The sequence below is a fragment of the Lissotriton helveticus genome, chromosome 3_1, assembly GCF_964261635.1.
Source record: "Lissotriton helveticus chromosome 3_1, aLisHel1.1, whole genome shotgun sequence".
Classification (NCBI taxonomy): Eukaryota; Metazoa; Chordata; class Amphibia; order Caudata; family Salamandridae; genus Lissotriton; species Lissotriton helveticus.
This window is the reverse complement of record NC_136061.1, coordinates 670,668,863-670,687,124: the sequence shown is the minus strand read 5'-3', so window position 1 is coordinate 670,687,124 and position 18,262 is coordinate 670,668,863. Positions and strand designations below refer to the sequence as shown.

At 39.3% G+C, this 18,262-nt stretch overlaps 1 long non-coding RNA gene across 3 annotated transcripts; it reads right to left on the bottom strand.

Moving 5' to 3' along the window:
• Positions 1 to 4,176: 4,176 nt before the first annotated feature.
• On the bottom strand, positions 4,177 to 11,481 carry LOC144822840 (uncharacterized). 3 transcript variants are annotated; one of them, XR_013608701.1, is made up of 4 exons: positions 11,392 to 11,481; positions 11,228 to 11,291; positions 5,345 to 10,984; positions 4,177 to 5,243 (listed from the first exon to the last, which is right to left on the bottom strand). It is a non-coding gene; the product is annotated as an uncharacterized LOC144822840 (long non-coding RNA). The 3 variants fall into 3 exon arrangements; XR_013608700.1 differs by having other exon boundaries at positions 4,177 to 5,435; positions 10,898 to 10,984; XR_013608699.1 differs by having other exon boundaries at positions 4,177 to 10,984.
• Between the last annotated feature and the right edge of the window lie 6,781 nt (positions 11,482 to 18,262).

Here is an 18,262-nt window from a genome sequence, read left to right as displayed (position 1 = left end):
TACAGAAAAGCATTCTATCTCTTCTGTCATTGCATTGAAATGATAATGACAGCCTTACTGTCAAAAGATATCTATGAGACACAAACCAATTGCCTTCTAAATCATGAAAGCTCACTATGCATGTGAACAAGCATTGGCTATAACAGCATTTGCAGTCCGGAAAAACACCACAATAGTGATGGGATAACCTTTAATTCTGTATGTAGAGCCTGTGGTATTTGCTATTTCACCAAAGAAGTGGAGAGGTGTGGTGCAGAGGCCAGGGCAGCTGACTTCAGAGCACAGGGTTCACTGTTCGATCCCCATCTCTGGCGGCAGCTCAGCTCGGCACCATGTGACTCTGGGCAATAGCTCACTTAATTTCCACAATGGCCCCCAGCGCCTTGAGACCCGTAAGGGTGAGAAGTTCGTGCTTTACAAATACGGATTTATTTAGAAGTAAGAGCACTCTCACAACTCAGAGGGCATCTGGATACAACATAATAGGTTTAATACATCTTTACAAGTGTTGGCTGTCACATAGTAAATCCAGCAAGATTCTTTGCACACCCAGTTACTGACGATGAACAAGTACATGACTGTGCTAATTAGTCACCATCATTGAAGCATTGCAGCAAGCTGAGGGACTAGAGGTCATCATTTATTCAGTTTGAGCATATGCCGCCACCACTGTACATTCCAGCATTCATAGATATGCAAGGAGGAGATTTATTAAATATGATGGCTCCCCTGTAATGCATAGGGAATTATTGGTACAATTAATTAAATCCTTGTCACTTCTAAAGCTGCAGTGACAAAGTGTGCAGTGCACACCAATCAGCAAGACCTTATCACCAAGGGTAATACCCTGGCAGAGTGGGCAGCTACAGAAGCAGCTAAAGCACCCCCAAATTATAATCAATGTGATGAAAACACATTAGTCATGATGCGAAGTAGGCAACAGGACACAACTGAAATGCCACTCCCATATACAGAGACAGCAAAACCTCCCTTGTGTGAATTTCAAGAACAGGCATTATCTCACCAAAGGGCATTGTGGAAACAGCGAGATTACATTCAGTCATCAACAGATTTTATTAACAGGCAAGCTAGTAATGCCACAACCTCTGTTATACACAACTCTAAAGCAACTACATCTCCCAGCACATACCGCAAAAGAATATCTTCTTGCTACATTACAGGCAGATTGGTTTATTCCACAACATTCTGAAATTATCACTTTCGACATTGCAGAATGTACCATATGCCAACAGTATAACCCCAAGCCGACTTTAAATGTGATCACCACAAAATACCACACCCAACAGTTCCATTTCAAAATCTACACTTTGATTATGATTATGTTGACATGATAGAAAGATGTAACAATTACAGGTACCTTATAGTAGTTGTTTGTCCATTTTCATGATGAATTGTGGCAGGACCCTGTGTATGTAATGATGCTAAAGCAGCAGCAAGTTTTCTGATAAGAGAGGTGATACCGAGATGGGGTGTAGCAGAAGAGATTCGTTCTGATAAACAATCCCCATTTAGTCATTTTTAAGCACATTTGAACCGCCTTAGAGCTAAAACATAAACTGCCATCTGTTTACCACCCCCAAAGTAATGGAATAGTAGAGCACCTGAAAGGCCTCCTCAAGAAAGAAATAAGCAAACAATGTGCAACTCTACAAAGGAAATGGCTGTACTGCCTACTACTAGCTTTGTACTCCCTCAGAAATCAGCCAGGAAGCTATCACCACTTAACACCACATCAAATAGTGACAGTACATCCCTGCCCATCCCTTTAGGTGAGAGGATGTGGCCCAATGGCTAGAGCGGCCGATTTCAAAGTTGGGTAACCACGTTCGAGTCTCGGCAAGGACGCTCAACATCCTGTGATTCTGAGCAAATCACAATCTCCCCGTGCCTAACAAAATGAATGTGTCCATCTGTAATGCAACTGGTGCTCATGTAAAGCGCTCTGATACCTTTGGGTCAAGTGTGTGCTACTTAAAAATCCAGAAAAAAAAACCAATGATGAGGCAAAAGACAGATGCCCATAAGACAGCTGATGTTTTAGGTGATAAAATGAGCTGTCATTTGTCTGAGTTAATGAAATCTGTCAAGTTCTTCTCTAGACAGGTATTGTGAATGGAGAAGACTGCCTCAGCCCAGCAGACCAGTCTGATACCCATTGGCCTGGAAGTCTATGTGTGGAATTTCATCCGGCAATGTAAGGATCTCAAGAACAGCGGCCCCTTGTCAGTGACAATGGGTACTCCCACTCTAGAGAAGGTGGATGGCAGGAAAACCATGGATCCATATAAAGTATATGTGACTGGATCACGCCTTGCCTCGGACACTTCCACAGATATAAGGGGATCAAGAGGGGAAAAGCAAGACACAAGAGTAACAATGGCTCCTTTCAAAGCGCGACTGCAGTATTTTGTCGACTCTACTAGCGGACAATTATGTATAGGCCTGGGTATTGAACTCTGCTCCGTTTGCGGAGTTTTCTGCCCTCTGCACTCCGCGGAGCCCGCGGGGTGTAAGAAAACCCCGCTTACTGTAGTGCAGCGGAGTTTATTCCCTGCTTGCGAACGGTAAGTTTGCGAGTTCGAGCTGCAGCTCGAGTAGAATTTCTCCCCGAGCTGCAGAAAGACCAGTGCGAACAGCAGTTTGCACAACACTCCGCTACTTGCAGAACTTCATGGAGTTTTTTTGCAACTTCACAAAGTTCCGTGTAGCAAAACTCTGCGAACTACACCCAGGCATAGTTATGTATAGCTGTTTTGTTTTTCTTTTTATGTCTTCTCATGTTGGGGGCTACATTGAAATGGTATTTTACTTCATATATGGGATGATGTAATAGTATTACGTGCTTACAGAGAGAAGTACCTGAACAGAAAAATATATCTCATAGTATTCATGCTAGCTTATTAGATAATATGTGGTATCAACACATGATGGACATAGGTACGTAGACTTCTAATACTTCTTGTTTAGTTTGCTCCTTGATTCCACACACAAGCAACTTAGATTGGTTACACTTGTCTATTACATCTTTTCCTTTGAAGAATACAAGTGTAGCCGTCAAACAGGGAACATTCCTAGTAAACACCACGCAATATGAGAAAGAGTTAGCAAATGTAATGAATCTCCTAACAGACAGCAAAGAGCTAGTAGTGAAGTTAGATGCAATAGCTAAGGCTGGAATTATGAGGTACAAGGATAAAACGTGGAGAGCTAGAATATTGCAGCAGGGATTTTTAGGGGTATCTCGTCCTACGCTGTTCTGCAAGAAATACTCTGCTGCACCCCGAGGGAAACAACCTTTACAACGCAACTGTTACAACGCACTACCATTACAACTAAACTTTTACAACGCAACATCCATTACATCGCATGCCATTACAACGCATGACACTACACGCATTCCACTACAACGCATGTCATTACAACGCATACCATTACAACGCATAACATTACAACACATAGTACCCTTACACTTTCCAACACTTAACCTACTGTTGCACCCCCTGGAGTTAGAATAGTAATTTTTACCCCTACACTATCCAACAATTACCCTACTGTTGCACCCCCCTAGAGTTAGAATAGTAATTTTTACCCCTATACTATCCAATACTTACCATACATGCAATGTAATGTTATGCGTTGTAATGGCGTGCGTTGTAAAGGTAGTATGCGTTGTTATGGAATGCGTTGTAAAGGTAGTTTTTAAAAATTTGTTGTAATGGCATGCGTTGTAATGGAGTGCGTTGTAATGGATGTTGCGTTGTTAAAAATGCGTTGTAAAGGTATGCGTTGTAAAAGTATGCGTTGTAACATCATACATCCGCACCCCGGCACCATGATTGCCAGGAAAGACCATATTTCTGAGTAAATTAATCAGTACACAATCATGGTCAGTGGCACCATGGTGCTACATTTGGTTGCAGGGTCCTATCTTTATTGAAGGGAAACCAGACTAATAGTATACAACAAAGATGTCAGGCATTGTGGGATAAGAATATATCAAGACTAAAGAGACTGAACCCCGGCACTCTAAATGTTATAAGTACAATTTGTAAATGAGTTTATATAGCAGAGGTAACACCATGTAATGGTGAGAGAAATCTTCTACCACAGGGATTTAGTAAACAGAATAGAATCGGATGATTCAACAGTGATTTATTTAATCAAAGACACATAAATTATATTTCAAACAGTCTTAGCATTAGAAAAAGCACAAATTCTTAGAATTTCGGTTTCTTGACTTGGTAGCACAGAAACAGCCAACGCGCGTTTCGTCACCACCGTGACTTCCTCAAGGCTTGTGATAGTGGCATATGAGCCCGGCAGGATGATTCAATTGTAGCTCTATAGTCTCAAACTGCAGAGGATCCTTTGTCATTGCTAATAGAAAATATGAAATAAGGGTGACAGCAAGGGTTTTATTTTTGAATTCAACGTTACAGCGTCAAAAGGTCTATGTTACTAGAGCTCTTAAACTGAAATTATCAGTAGCTTTCGTAGTTGTTGTGACACCCAAGAATTGGTGATTGGACCTCAACTACTACCACACTAGCTTTGAGGAATTAGAACTATTCAGACATACGAAACCAGTTCAAAAATGAAAAGCAACACAAGAATTTATATTTCAAAGAGACTTATTCTTTATATCTTTGAATCAAACTCATATATTATAATGGTACATAATCAACTTAATTACTACCAAATCTTAAGTATAAGGAAACGGACATTCATTCCATAAATACAAAAGATTAAAAATCCAGTCTGTATAATGAGTAAAAATGACTTCTTGTTGAAATAGCCAGTAAGTCAGATGAAAATAAATGCAGACATGGACTGGTATGTCGACGTTTCGGTCTTATATGGTATTATCCCAAGACCATCATCAGGACGAAGGGTTAATGTAGTATTGATGACCCCTAAAGAATGACATAACATGAAATTAACATATGATCTCTATCAGTGTTGCTGACATAATAGAAACTTGATCATAAATACATTCAATCTATTTAAACTCAGACTCAAGTTGTCTTAGACTTCATAGTTCTAACATACATTTCTGTCGGTGTGGCGACAAATAATGACATTTTAAACTTAAATGGTGTGAACATATTTGAATATGGCTGCGGTTTTTCTTCGATCACAGTCATATTAACTACTTACTTTTTTTAAAAAACAGATTGCACTGTGTGACTTCTGAACAACGATTTAGTTTGTGATGTCACACTCTGTGGGAAGGAGGCAAAGAAAGAGGATTTTTTCAAGCTCTAGCAAAAAATTTTATGCACTAAACATAGTCATGTGAGTACATATCTTTAGAAACTTTTACCTTAGGGAGTCACAAATATCTCCCTTGGAAGGCGTTCGGTCAAAAGTACCAAGCCAGATTATGGTTCTTCCACAGTAAAAACCAGATCCAACTGAAAAATAGACGAACAACCAAAATTCAGTAATGAAACGATTGTTTTCACCTTGTATTAGTCATTGTAAATTCGACTGGGCAACTATTTCTACCCAAGATTGTCACTTTATTATGAAACATTCTTGGCAATATGCCAGCAGTGCAATGTGTAGAGGGTTCAGGTGCTCACATCGATATAGCGAAGCTATCTTTGCGCATTGTCCTAGTTGTAAGTGAGTTGCCAGCGAAAAGTTAATCCTACGTGAACATGATGGATGTTCATTGTAGACATATAGGCTAAGACAGCCGAATCATAGAACCCTAATGCATTCGCTGGTCCTGTCAAACTATTGGACAGAAAAATGTTTCTGTACATCAGCTGGTCTTAGGGCAATTGATTGTTGCCGACAAACATCATTACGTGGTGTTAAGAGGCAGAGTTCGTTTATTTCTCTGTCCTCGCATTCATAAGGGTATGTACTATAACCAAACAATCAGTTTATGTGTAGAGGGAGGAAGAATTACGTTACATTTCTGTCCTCACAGTTGGAGAATCAAAGGTCAGGCCGAACAGTCAAGTGTCAGAAGACACAATAGTTTAACAACACCCCAGTTGGTAATGGTTAAGGAAACTAAGCTGGTGTAAACCCAATATCTAGTCGCACCTAGCAGCAAGCTGTACTTACTTTCTGTAAGTTTGAAAATACGCGTAGACGGGAACACTGCAACCGAGGAATCTAGTCGGAGGTTATTAACAAGCTGCACCATAGCGGCCATTTTTATACCTCATTTCCGCATTGCAGCGGTAGTGTCTCTAGTGGCGTCACTTATCGGTACTATTATGTCACACGAATAAGGCAGCCATCTTTAAATGACTAAACTTATGGATAACCTGCCTCGAATAGTGAAAAAGGCTAAAGTCTATTACCCATATTATCAAATGCATCGAGTCCAGATGCTTATGAATATTTGTTCTCAATTTATTGTTTCTGTGTAATTTATTTTGTTATTCCTTGGTTAGATATAAAGTCACCTGTATTTGTACACGATCAACTATTGAATTAAACAAGACCTGTGTTACACAGTTGTTTGGCTAATCACAATGTATTCACGATGCCGAACTTTTGTGGCTCAGATGGCTCATTCACGTATATTTATGATGGGTATTGAAGGCTATGACATACGCCATTTTGAAATGTCTAATTTCAACTTGTGTACATGACATTACCATCTCGGAAAAGAGTGTTTCGTGTTAGCAGACCTATGGGATATTTCGTGAAAATATATGATGGATCACAGAACTGTCCAAAAGAATAGTACATACACATATACTTCAACACAAATCTGTCGCTCCGAGAGCGTGTACAATCTAGTTTCTTAAGCAAAACTACCTCTTTGGAGGCATTAAGTTCGATTAGCATGCATACAGACAATTTTACTTTTTAAATTCAGATCATACTGTCGCATCCAAAGGCGCGCGCACATTCTGTATAACCAGATAGCGTTGACATGCTGAACATAAGACTTGAACTCATAATTATGTATAACAAACCTAGGAACTGCTGGAAAAGACAGTATGTGACCTTACCGATCCTTTGAGGCATTTAGTACGATTGGCATGTATTGCCAAAAACTTTTGACTTTTCAAATTTAGATCATACTGTCGCATCCAAAGTTGCGCGCACATTTTATATAACTACCTGGCGTTGACATGCTGTACACAAGAATAAAACTGGTAAATATGTATAACTGGACCAGGGCCTATTGGATGGGTCAGTATATGACCTTGCAGATCTAAGTCAAACAGGCTAGTGTATGCCATTCTGTAAAGGAGTTCAACCCATTTTTTATGCTGTTGGTGGGTTCAATCCACTGATTTTCTTTCAGGGTCAAAAGTCTGTCCACGTTATGTTGTCTAATGGTGGGTTTGATCACCTCTATCACCCACCATTTCATTTCTCTTTCAGTGTGTTTAAAATGTAGAAAGTGTTCGACTAAGGGCTCATTTTCAATTCTACACCTTATTCGAGACTGGTGTTGTAGAATTATTTGTTTTATCATCTGGGTGGTCTTGCCAATGTATATCAGGCCACAGGGACACTGTATATAGTATACCACATTTTGTGTTCGACAGTTTGAGAAATTCTTAATCGTGATTGTCTTACCATTAAGCTCGAATGACTTGATGTTGGAAGTGGTACTACAAGCCATGCAATTGTTGCATTTGAAATGTCCTATCAGAGGGACTAGTTGTTTCATGTTATCCACAAGATTCAGATTGTTTGTTTCATACGCATGTAGTAGCCTATCACGTAGATTACGGCCTCGTTTGAATGAAAAAAGTGGTTTCTTTTTGAGTTCAGGCAGCTCTGTGAGAAGTGACCAGTGCTTTGTTATTATTTTGTTCAGCTGGTTACTAATTGTGGCAAATATTGTGACACAGACAAGAGGATTAATGTCTTTTTTGGTTCCATTGGAAAGTAGCAAATCTCGGTTGTTATACCACGCTCTCTTGAGAGAGTTTTTGAGAAGTTTATTAGGATACCCCCTCTCTAACAGTTTATTTTTCAGGGCCATAGCTTCTCTGAAATAGTCTGTTTTCTTTGTACAATTCCTCCGTAAACGGAGAAATTGTCCAAAGGGTAAGCCATCCCGAAATGCCTTGGGGTGATGGCTGCTGTATTTTAAGAGAGTATTTCTAGCGGTGGGTTATGTATAGAGTGTTTTATACAAGGTGTTATCATCATTCACTTTGATTGTTAAATCCAGAAAATTCATTTCTTGGTTATTGCTTTCTAGGGTGAATGTCAAATTGGGATTTCTTTCATTGAGCCATAAGTGAAAGTTGGCAAGGAGATCTTTACTACCTCTCCAGATGACAAACACGTCATCAATATACCTGAGCCAACATGAAATGTTGGCCAGGTATAGATTCAAAGGATGGTAAATGAATCTCTTCTCAAACTCTGAGACATAGATGTTCGCTATGTCTGGGGCATATATTGCCCCCATTGCTACTCCTTTAAGTTGTTGGAAATAGCTTCTTTCGAAGAGAAAGAAGTTTTCGCATAAGGAGATTCTAATGCATTCAAGTATGAAGTTAGTTGGTACTTCATGGGGTCGACAGCGAGAGTCTAGAAGATCGCTCAGTATAGTCAAAGCCTCTTGTTGGGGAATGTTGGCATAGAGGCTTTCTATATCCATCGTAACCAAATATTCTTCTTCTGGATTGAATGAATGATTCTCTAGTTTGTTGATGACTGATGTTGTATCTCTGATGTAGGTTTTTGCCTCTACTGCAAACGGTCGAATGAAGTGGTCGGCATATTGTGCTAGGGGTTTGAGAATTGAATTGCACCCTGACACTATGGGCCTCCCCGGTGGTTGAGTGGTATTTTTATGCACCTTGGGGAGGATGTATATGGCCGGCACAGTTGGAGCCTTGTTTATCAGGAATAGAGCTTCTTTTTCACTAAGCCAATCGCCCTTAAGGCCTATCTGGCTGAGACATGATATCTCTTTTTCTAATCTAGGGGTAGGGTTGCTGGAAAGTCGTTTGTAGTTATCTGTTACTGAAAGCTGTTTTAAGACTTCATTCCTCTACGCTATTCTATCCCAAAGGACAATACCTCCCACTTTGTCTGCCGGTTTTATAAGGGTATCTGGTAGGCATTCAAGATTTCTCAAAGCTGTTAATTCTTCCTTACTTAGATTGTTCCTGGCAAAGGGCAATTGTTTAATGAGATTTTCCATTTCAATTAAGACTGCATTTTCAAAAATGACTATTTCCTTTGACACCATGTTGTTTAATGGAAAAAAGGTTGATGGTGGACGTAGACCTGTGACATTTCTTTCTTGGTTGGATGGTTTATTAAAGAAAAAATTCTTTAATCTGATAGTTCTAAAGAATTTGTACAATTCAAGTTTAGTTTGAAACTGACTGTTCCTAATTGTTGGTACAAAGGAAATCCCAGAGGAAAGAACCCCTATTTCTGATTCCGTGAGAATATGATTGGAAATATTGAGGATAGGGATGGTGTCATTATCTCCTACCATTCGTAATATTGATTCCGTGTCTGGCGTTGGCCTGGGGTGTATTGGTTCCGAAACCATCCTCTTCTCCCACCTCTGTTGTTCCGGGGACGGCCTGTTCCTCTCCTGTCCTGCGCTAAAAAAGACTGTCGGGAGGTTGAGGGATGTTGGTCAAAATTGGGTCTAGACTGCCCACCTTGTTGTTCTGAGTCTGTGTCAGATCCTGTATCTGAAAAAGTTGTTCTTTTTTGTTGAAAATGTTGAGCACCCCTGTTGGTATTTTAAGATTCGTAAAAATCTTTTTGTAAATAAGGATAGGTTTTGTCCTTGTTATTTCCACGGATATCTTTGTGGAGTTTGCCAGTTTTCTTTTGTGCATTAAAGATCTCAAATTCCTTGATCGTTTGTGCCACCTTATCTAAGAGCAACTTGGCGTTGGTGATGTTGCTGTCAGAGTTAATCTTATTTTCAATTATTTCTATTTCCTTCAGTAAAAGTATGATCTGTTTGGCTGCAGTTTCGATGCTTAAAACCATCCACGTTCTTGAACATTTATTCGCTGCGAAACTGAAGCCAATTTTAAAATCGTTGTCATCTGTGAAGATAATAGGAATGTTTTCAATCTGAAGCCCTGTAGGTATGATGTTAGCGTTAAGGCAGTCAGTAAGGAATTTGGCATGAAGCTCCGTTCTTACCAGCTTCTTTTTGAGGCTTTATAATTGGTTCAGGTCTGATTCATAGGGTGAATGGGAGACTGCACCTTTATTGCCCAAAAGGGAAGGACCTGCTGCTATTTTTGGGACATATTCTTCCGTGTACGAAAGAGTTTCAACCTCAGACATTAAAGGAATCTAATGTCTATCTCTGTAAAGATGTTAGGGAAAGTTTTAACAAGTATTAACCTGTTCAACCACTTGAAGAGTGGCCCACAGCAGAAATTATCTGTGCTGCAATTTTGCTGAGAAGGGGTGGGTAACCCAATATACCCTTGTGGGCTCGGGCAAATAGTAAATATGAAATAAGGGTACCAGCAAGGGTTATATTTTTTAATTCAACGTTACAGCGTCAAAAGGTCTATGTTACTAGAGCTCTTAAACTGAAATTATCAGTAGCTGTCGTAGTTGTTGTGACACCCAAGAATTGGTGATTGGACCTCAAATACTACCACACTAGCTTTGAGGAATTAGAACTATTCAGACATACAAAACCAGTTAAAAAATGAAAAGCAACACAAGAATTTATATTTCAAAGAGACTTATTCTTTATATCTTTGAATCACACTCATATATTATAAGGGTACATAATCAACTTAATTACTACCAAATCTTAAGTATAAGGAAACGGACATTCATTCCATAAATCTAAAAGATTAACAATCCAGTCGGTATAATGAGTAAAAATGACTTCTTGTTGAAATAGCCAGTAAGTCAGATGAAAATAAATGCAGACATGGACTGGTATGTCGACATTTCGGTCTTATATGGTATTATCCCAAGACCATCATCAGGACGAAGGGTTAATGTAGTATTGATGACCCTAAAGAATGACATAACATGAAATTAACATATGATCTCTATCAGTGTTGCTGATATAATAGAAACTTGTTCATAAATACATTCAATCTATTTAAACTCAGACTCAAGTTGTCTTAGACTTCATAGTTCTAACATACATTTCTGTCGTTGTGGCGACAAATAATGACATTTTAAACTTAAATGTGTGAACATATTTGAATATGGCTGCGGTTTTTCTTCGATCACAGTCATATTAACTACTTACTTTTAAAAAAAACAGATTGCACTGTGTGACTTCTGAACAACGATTTAGTTTGTGATGTCACACTCTGTGGAAAGGAGGCAAAGAAAGAGGATTTTTTCAAGCTCTAGCAAACTTTTTTATGCACTAAACATAGTCATGTGAGTACATATCTTTAGAAACTTTACCTTAGGGAGTCACAAATATCTCCCTTGGAAGGCGTTCGGTCAAAAGTACCAAGCCAGATTATGGTTCTTCCACAGTAAAAACCAGATCCAACTGAAAAATAGACGAACAACCAAAATTCAGTAATGAAACGATCGTTTTCACCTTGTATTAGTCATTGTAAATTCGACTGGGCAACTATTTCTACCCAAGATTGTCACTTTATTATGAAACATTCTTGGCAATATGCCAGCAGTGCAATGTATAGAGGGTTCAGGTGCTCACATCGATATAGCAAAGCTATCTTTGCGCATTGTCCTAGTTGTAAGTGAGTTGCCAGCGAAAAGTTAATCCTACGTGAACATGATGGATGTTCATTGTAGACATATAGGCTAAGACAGCCGAATCATAGAACCCTAATGCATTCGCTGGTCCTGTCAAACTATTGGACAGAAAATTGTTTCTGTACATCAGCTGGTCTTAGGCCAATTGATTGTTGCCGACAAACATCGTTACGTGGTGTTAAGAGGCAGAGTTCGTTTATTTCTCAGTCCTCGCATTCATAAGCGTATGTACTATAACCAAACAAGCAGTTTATGTGTACAGGGAGGAAGAATTACGTTACATTTCTGTCCTCACAGTCGGAGAATCAAAGGTCAGGCCGAACAGTCAAGTGTCAGAAGACACGATAGTTTAACAACACCCCAGTTGGTAATGGTTAAGGAAACTAAGCTATTGTAAACCCAATATCTAGTCGCACCTAGCAGCAAGCTGTACTTACTTTCTGTAAGTTTGAAAATACGCGTAGACGGGAACCCTGCAACCGAGGAATCTAGTCGGAGGTTATCAACAAGCTGCACCATAGCGGCCATTTTTATACCTCATTTCCGCATTGCAGCGGTAGTGTCTCTAGTGGCGACACTTATCGGTACTATTATGTCACATGAATAAGGCGGCCATCTTTAAATGACTAAACTTATGAATAACCTGCCTCGAATAGTGAGAAAGGCTAAAGTCTATTACCCACATTATCAAATGCATCGACTCCAGATGCTTATGAATATTTGTTCTTAATTTATTGTTACTGTGTAATTTATTTTGTTATTCCTTGGTTAGATATAAAGTCACCTGTATTTGTACACGATCAACTATTGAATTAAACAAGACCTGTGTTACACAGTTGTTTGGCTAATCACAATGTATTCACGATGCCGAACTTTTGTGGCTCAGATGGCTCATTCACATATATTTATGATGGGTATTGAAGGCTATGACATACGCCATTTTGAAATGTCTAATTTCAACTTGTGTACATGACATTACCATCTCGGAAAAGAGTGTTTCGTGTTAGCAGACCTATGGGATATTTCGTGAAAATATATGATGGATCACAGAACTGTCCAAAAGAATAGTACATACACATATACTTCAACACAAATCTGTCGCTCCTAAAGCGTGTACAATCTAGTTTCTTAAGCAAAACTACCTCTTTGGAGGCATTAAGTTCGATTAGCATGCATACAGACAATTTTACTTTTCAAATTCAGATTATACTGTCGCATCCAAAGGCGAGCGCACATTCTGTATAACCAGCTAGCGTTGACATGCTGAACATAAGACTTGAACTCATCATTATGTATAACAAACCGAGGACCTGCTGGAAAAGATAGTATGTGACCTTACCGATCCTTTGAGGCATTTAGTACGATTGGCATGTATTGCAAAAAATGTTTGACTTTTCAAATTTATATCATACTGCCGCATCCAAAGTTGCGCGCACATTCTATATAACTACCTGGCGTTGACATGCTGCACACAAGAATAAAACTGGTAAATATGTATACCTGGATCAGGGCCTATTGGATGGGGCAGTATATGACTTTGCAGATCTAAGTCAAACAGGCTAGTGTATGCCATTCTGTAAAGGAGTTCAACCCATTTTGTATGCTGTTAGTGGATTCAATCCACTGATTTTCTTTCAGGGTCAAAAGTCTGTCCACGTTATGTTGGCTAATGGTGGGTTTGATCACCTCTATCACCCACCATTTCATTTCTCTTTCAGTGTGTTTAAAATGTAGAAAGTGTTCAACTAAGGGCGTATTTTCAATTCTACACCTTATTCGAGACTGGTGTTGTAGAATTCTTTGTTTTATCATCTGGGTGGTCTTGCCAATGTATATCAGGCCACAGGGACACTAAATACAGTATACCACATTTTGTGTTCGACAGTTTGAGAAATTCTTAATCGTGATTGTCTTACCATTAGGTTCGAATGACTTGATGTTGGAAGTGGTACTACAAGCCATGCAATTGTTGCATTTGAAATGTCCTATCAGAGGGACTAGTTGTTTCATGTTATCCACAAGATTCAGATTTTTTGTTTCATATGCATGTAGTAGCCTATCACGTAGATTACGGCCTCGTTTGAATGAAAAAAGTGGTTTCTCTTTGAGTTCAGGCAACTCTGTGAGAAGTGACCAGTGCTTTGTTATTATTTTTTTCACCTGGTTACTAATTGTGCCAAATATTGTGACACAGACAAGCGGATTAATGTCTTTTTTGGTTCTATTGGAAAGTAGCAAATCTCGGTTGTTATACCACGCTCTCTTGAGAGAGTTTTTGAGAAGTTTATTAGGATACCCCTTCTCTAACAGTTTATTTTTCAGGGCCTTAGCTTCTCTGAAATAGTCTGTTTTCTTTGTAGAATTCCTCCGTAAACAGAGAAATTGTCCAAAGGGTAAGCCATCCCGCAATGCCTTGGGGTGATGGCTGCTGTATTTTAAGAGAGTATTTCTAGCAGTGGGTTTTGTATAGAGTGTTGTATACAAGGTGTTATCATCATTCACTTTGATTGTTAAATCCAGAAAATTCATCTCTTGGTTATTGCTTTCTAGGGTGAATGTCAAATTGGGATTTCTTTCATTGAGCCATAGGTGAAAGTTGGCAAGCAGATCTTTACTACCTCTCCAGATGACAAACACGTAATCAATATACCTGAGCCAACATGAAATGTTTGCCAGGTATGGATTCAAAGGATGGTAAATGAATCTCTTCTCAAACTCTGAGACATAGATGTTCGCTATGTCTGGGGCATATATTGCCCCCATTGCTACTCCTTTAAGTTGTTGGAAATAGCTTATTTCGAAGAGAAAGAAGTTTTCACATAAGGAGATTCTAATGCATTCAAGTATGAAGTTAGTTGGTACTTCATGGGGTCGACAGCGAGAGTCTAGAAGATCGCTCAGCATAGTCAAAGCCTCTTGTTGGGGAATGTTGGCATAGAGGCTTTCTATATCCATCGTAACCAAATATTCTTCTTCTGGATTGAATGAATGATTCTCTAGTTTGTTGATGACTGATGTTGTATCTCTGATGTAGGTTTTTGCCTCTACTGCAAACGGTCGAATGAAGTGGTCGGCATATTGTGCTAGGGGTTTGAGAATTGAATTGCACCCTGACACTATGGGCCTCCCCGGTGGTTGAGTGGTATTTTTATGCACCTTGGGGAGGATGTATATGGCCGGCACAGTTGGAGCCTTGTTTATCAGGAATAGAGCTTCTTTTTCACTAAGCCAGCTGCCCTTAAGGCCTATCTGGCTGAGACATGATATCTCTTTTTCTAATCTAGGGGTAGGGTTGCTGGAAAGTCGTTTGTAGTTATCTGTTACTGAAAGCTGTTTTAAGACTTCATTCCTCTACGCTATTCTATCCCAAAGGACAATACCTCCCACTTTGTCTGCCGGTTTTATAAGGGTATCTGGTAGGGATTCAAGATTTCTCAAAGCTGTTAATTCTTCCTTACTTAGATTGTTCCTGGCAAAGGGCAATTGTTTAAAGAGATTTTCCATTTCAATTAAGACTGCATTTTCAAAAATGACTATTTCCTTTGACACCATGTTGTTTAATGGAAAAAAGGTTGATGGTGGACGTAGACCTGTGACATTTCTTTCTTGGTTGGATGGTTTATTAAAGAAAAAATTCTTTAATCTGATGGTTCTAAAGAATTTGTACAATTCAAGTTTAGTTTGAAACTGACTGTTCCTAATTGTTGGTACGAAGGAAAGCCCAGAGGAAAGAACCCCTATTTCTGATTCCGTGAGAATATGATTGGAAATATTGAGGATAGGGATGGTGTCATTATCTCCTACCATTCGTAATATTGATTCCGTGTCTGGCGTTGGCCTGGGGTGTATTGGTTCCGAAACCATCCTCTTCTCCCACCTCTGTTGTTCCGGGGACGGCCTGTTTCTCTCCTGTCCTGCGCTAAAAAAGACTGTCGGGAGGTTGGACAAAATTGGGTCTAGACTGCCCACGTTGTTGTTCTGAGTCTGTGTCAGATCCTGTATCTGAAAAAGTTGTTCTTTTTTGTTGAAAGTGTTGAGCACCCCTGTTGGTATTTTAAGGTTCGTAAAAATCTTTTTGTAAATAAGGATAGGTTTTGTCCTTGTGGCCTTGAAAGCGCTTCATTGGCTGCCTATAAGAGCGAGAGTGAAATTCAAAGCGCTCTGTACCGTGTTCAGAGTCCTCTAAGGGACAGGTCCTCCGATCCTAAAAGACCTGATCCGCCCCTACAAATCATCAAGAACGCTCCGCTCTGGCGAGGAGAACCTGGTGGCAATCCCGAGAGCAAAATGAGCAAGGACTGGGGGACGTCGTTTTTCAATAAATGCTGGCCGGCTGTGGAACTCCCTCCCAACAGCAATGAGGAAAGAACCCAGCTTGGCCAGATTTCGAAAAACTCTGAAAACTTTTCTTTTCCCCCATAACGACTAACATCTCAGGGTGCTGATCAGAGGAGTTCTGTCTGAGTGTACATTTAGCGCTGGGACGCTCAAGGGCAGCCATGCGCTTTAGAAATCCATTTTCATTTCATTCATTTCATTTCATTTCCACGGATATCTTTGTGGAGTTTGCAAGTTTTCTTTTGTGCATTAAAGATCTCAAATTCCTTGATCGTTTGTGCCACCTTATCTAAGAGCAACTTGGCGTTGGTGATGTTGCTGTCAGAGTTAATCTTATTTTCAATTATTTCTATTTCCTTCAGTAAAAGTATGATCTGTTTGGCTGCAGTTTCGATGCTTAAAACCATCCACGTTCTTGAACATTTATTCGCTGCGAAACTGAAGCCAATTTTAAAATCGTTGTCATCTGTGAAGATAATAGGAATGTTTTCAATCTGAAGCCCTGTAGGTATGATGTTAGCGTTAAGGCAATATATGTAAAGTAACACTCCCAGGCATATACCAATTACACAATAGATTAAACAAACAAACTAGTACAGTTTAGAACAAATACATTTTTAATAAGATTAAAAAAGGATAAAGAGACAACACTAAAAATCAGTGCATTGATTACAATTAATAAAACATTCCTATAATTGTACATCTGTTTATACAAAGGATTTCAAATTACCGACCGAATTACTGACCGACCGGCAGTGTATCCGGCAATTTTCCTGGAGCCTCGTGGATTTTCACCGGGAGTAACGTGCGTTTGGCAGTACAAAGAATAATTACCAGGACGCCATCGCCGTATACTTTAAAACCGCAAACCACGAGGGAACAACGTATATATTTGTGAACACTGCTCTATTAGAAGTAGGTGCTTTGCGTGGCTGGCGGCTTAATAAAACTAGAAGCGAGACGCCGACCATATCCTTTTTTAATAATACCCAGAGATAGGACTGTTACCACGACTGCTTATCGCTTTGTGATAATTTAGGAACGTATCTACTACAACAGCTTTGAGTCGTGGTACGATATTGATAGAAAGGACCCCAGATGAAGAACTGCCCGATAACATTTCAGGGGTTGAGATTACCTGCTTAAATTATACAAATCCAGACCATGTATACCCCAAAGGAAACACTATTATATGCATAAGAAAACTGCTAATCAAGATATCAATACTTGGAACGCGATAATACAGCCTTGAATCAGCTTTTAATTTATATGAATAACAAAGAACAGATTTACCTTTGTACACAAGTACAACTTTTGAAACTGGATGGTATATGTCCTGATGAAGACATATTTTTATGTTGAAACGCGTCGACCGGATGCCATCTAATCTTCCCTTTTTTAATTTGAAATCCTTTGTATAAACAGATGTACAATTATAGGAATGTTTTATTAATTGTAATCAATGCACTGATTTTTAGTGTTGTCTCTTTATCCTTTTTTAATCTTATTAAAAATGTATTTGTTCTAAACTGTACTAGTTTGTTTGTTTAATCTATTGTGTAATTGGTATATGCCTGGGAGTGTTACTTTACATATATTGTTTTTCCCTGTCCCAGGATATTGATCCGTATCAGGGGGTCCTTGTTGTTAACACAGTGTTAGCGTTAAGGCAGTCAGTAAGGAATTTGGCATGAAGCTCCGTTCTTACCAGCTTCTTTTTGAGTCTTTCTAATTGGTTCAGGTCTGATTCATAGGGTGAATGGGAGACTGCACCTTTATTGCCCAAAAGGGAAGGACCTGCTGCTATTTTTTGGACATATTCTTCCGTGTACGAAAGAGTTTCAACCTCAGACATTAAAGGAATCTAATGTCTATCTCTATAAAGATGTTAGGGAAAGTTTTAACAAGTATTAACCTGTTCAACCACTTGAAGAGTGGCCCACAGCAGAAATTATCTGTGCTGCAATTTTGCTGAGAAGGGGTGGGTAACCCAATATACCCTTGTGGGCTCGGGCAAATAGTAAATATGAAATAAGGGTACCAGCAAGGGTTATATTTTTTAATTCAACGTTACAGCGTCAAAAGGTCTATGTTACTAGAGCTCTTAAACTGAAATTATCAGTAGCTGTCGTAGTTGTTGTGACACCCAAGAATTGGTGATTGGACCTCAAATACTACCACACTAGCTTTGAGGAATTAGAACTATTCAGAC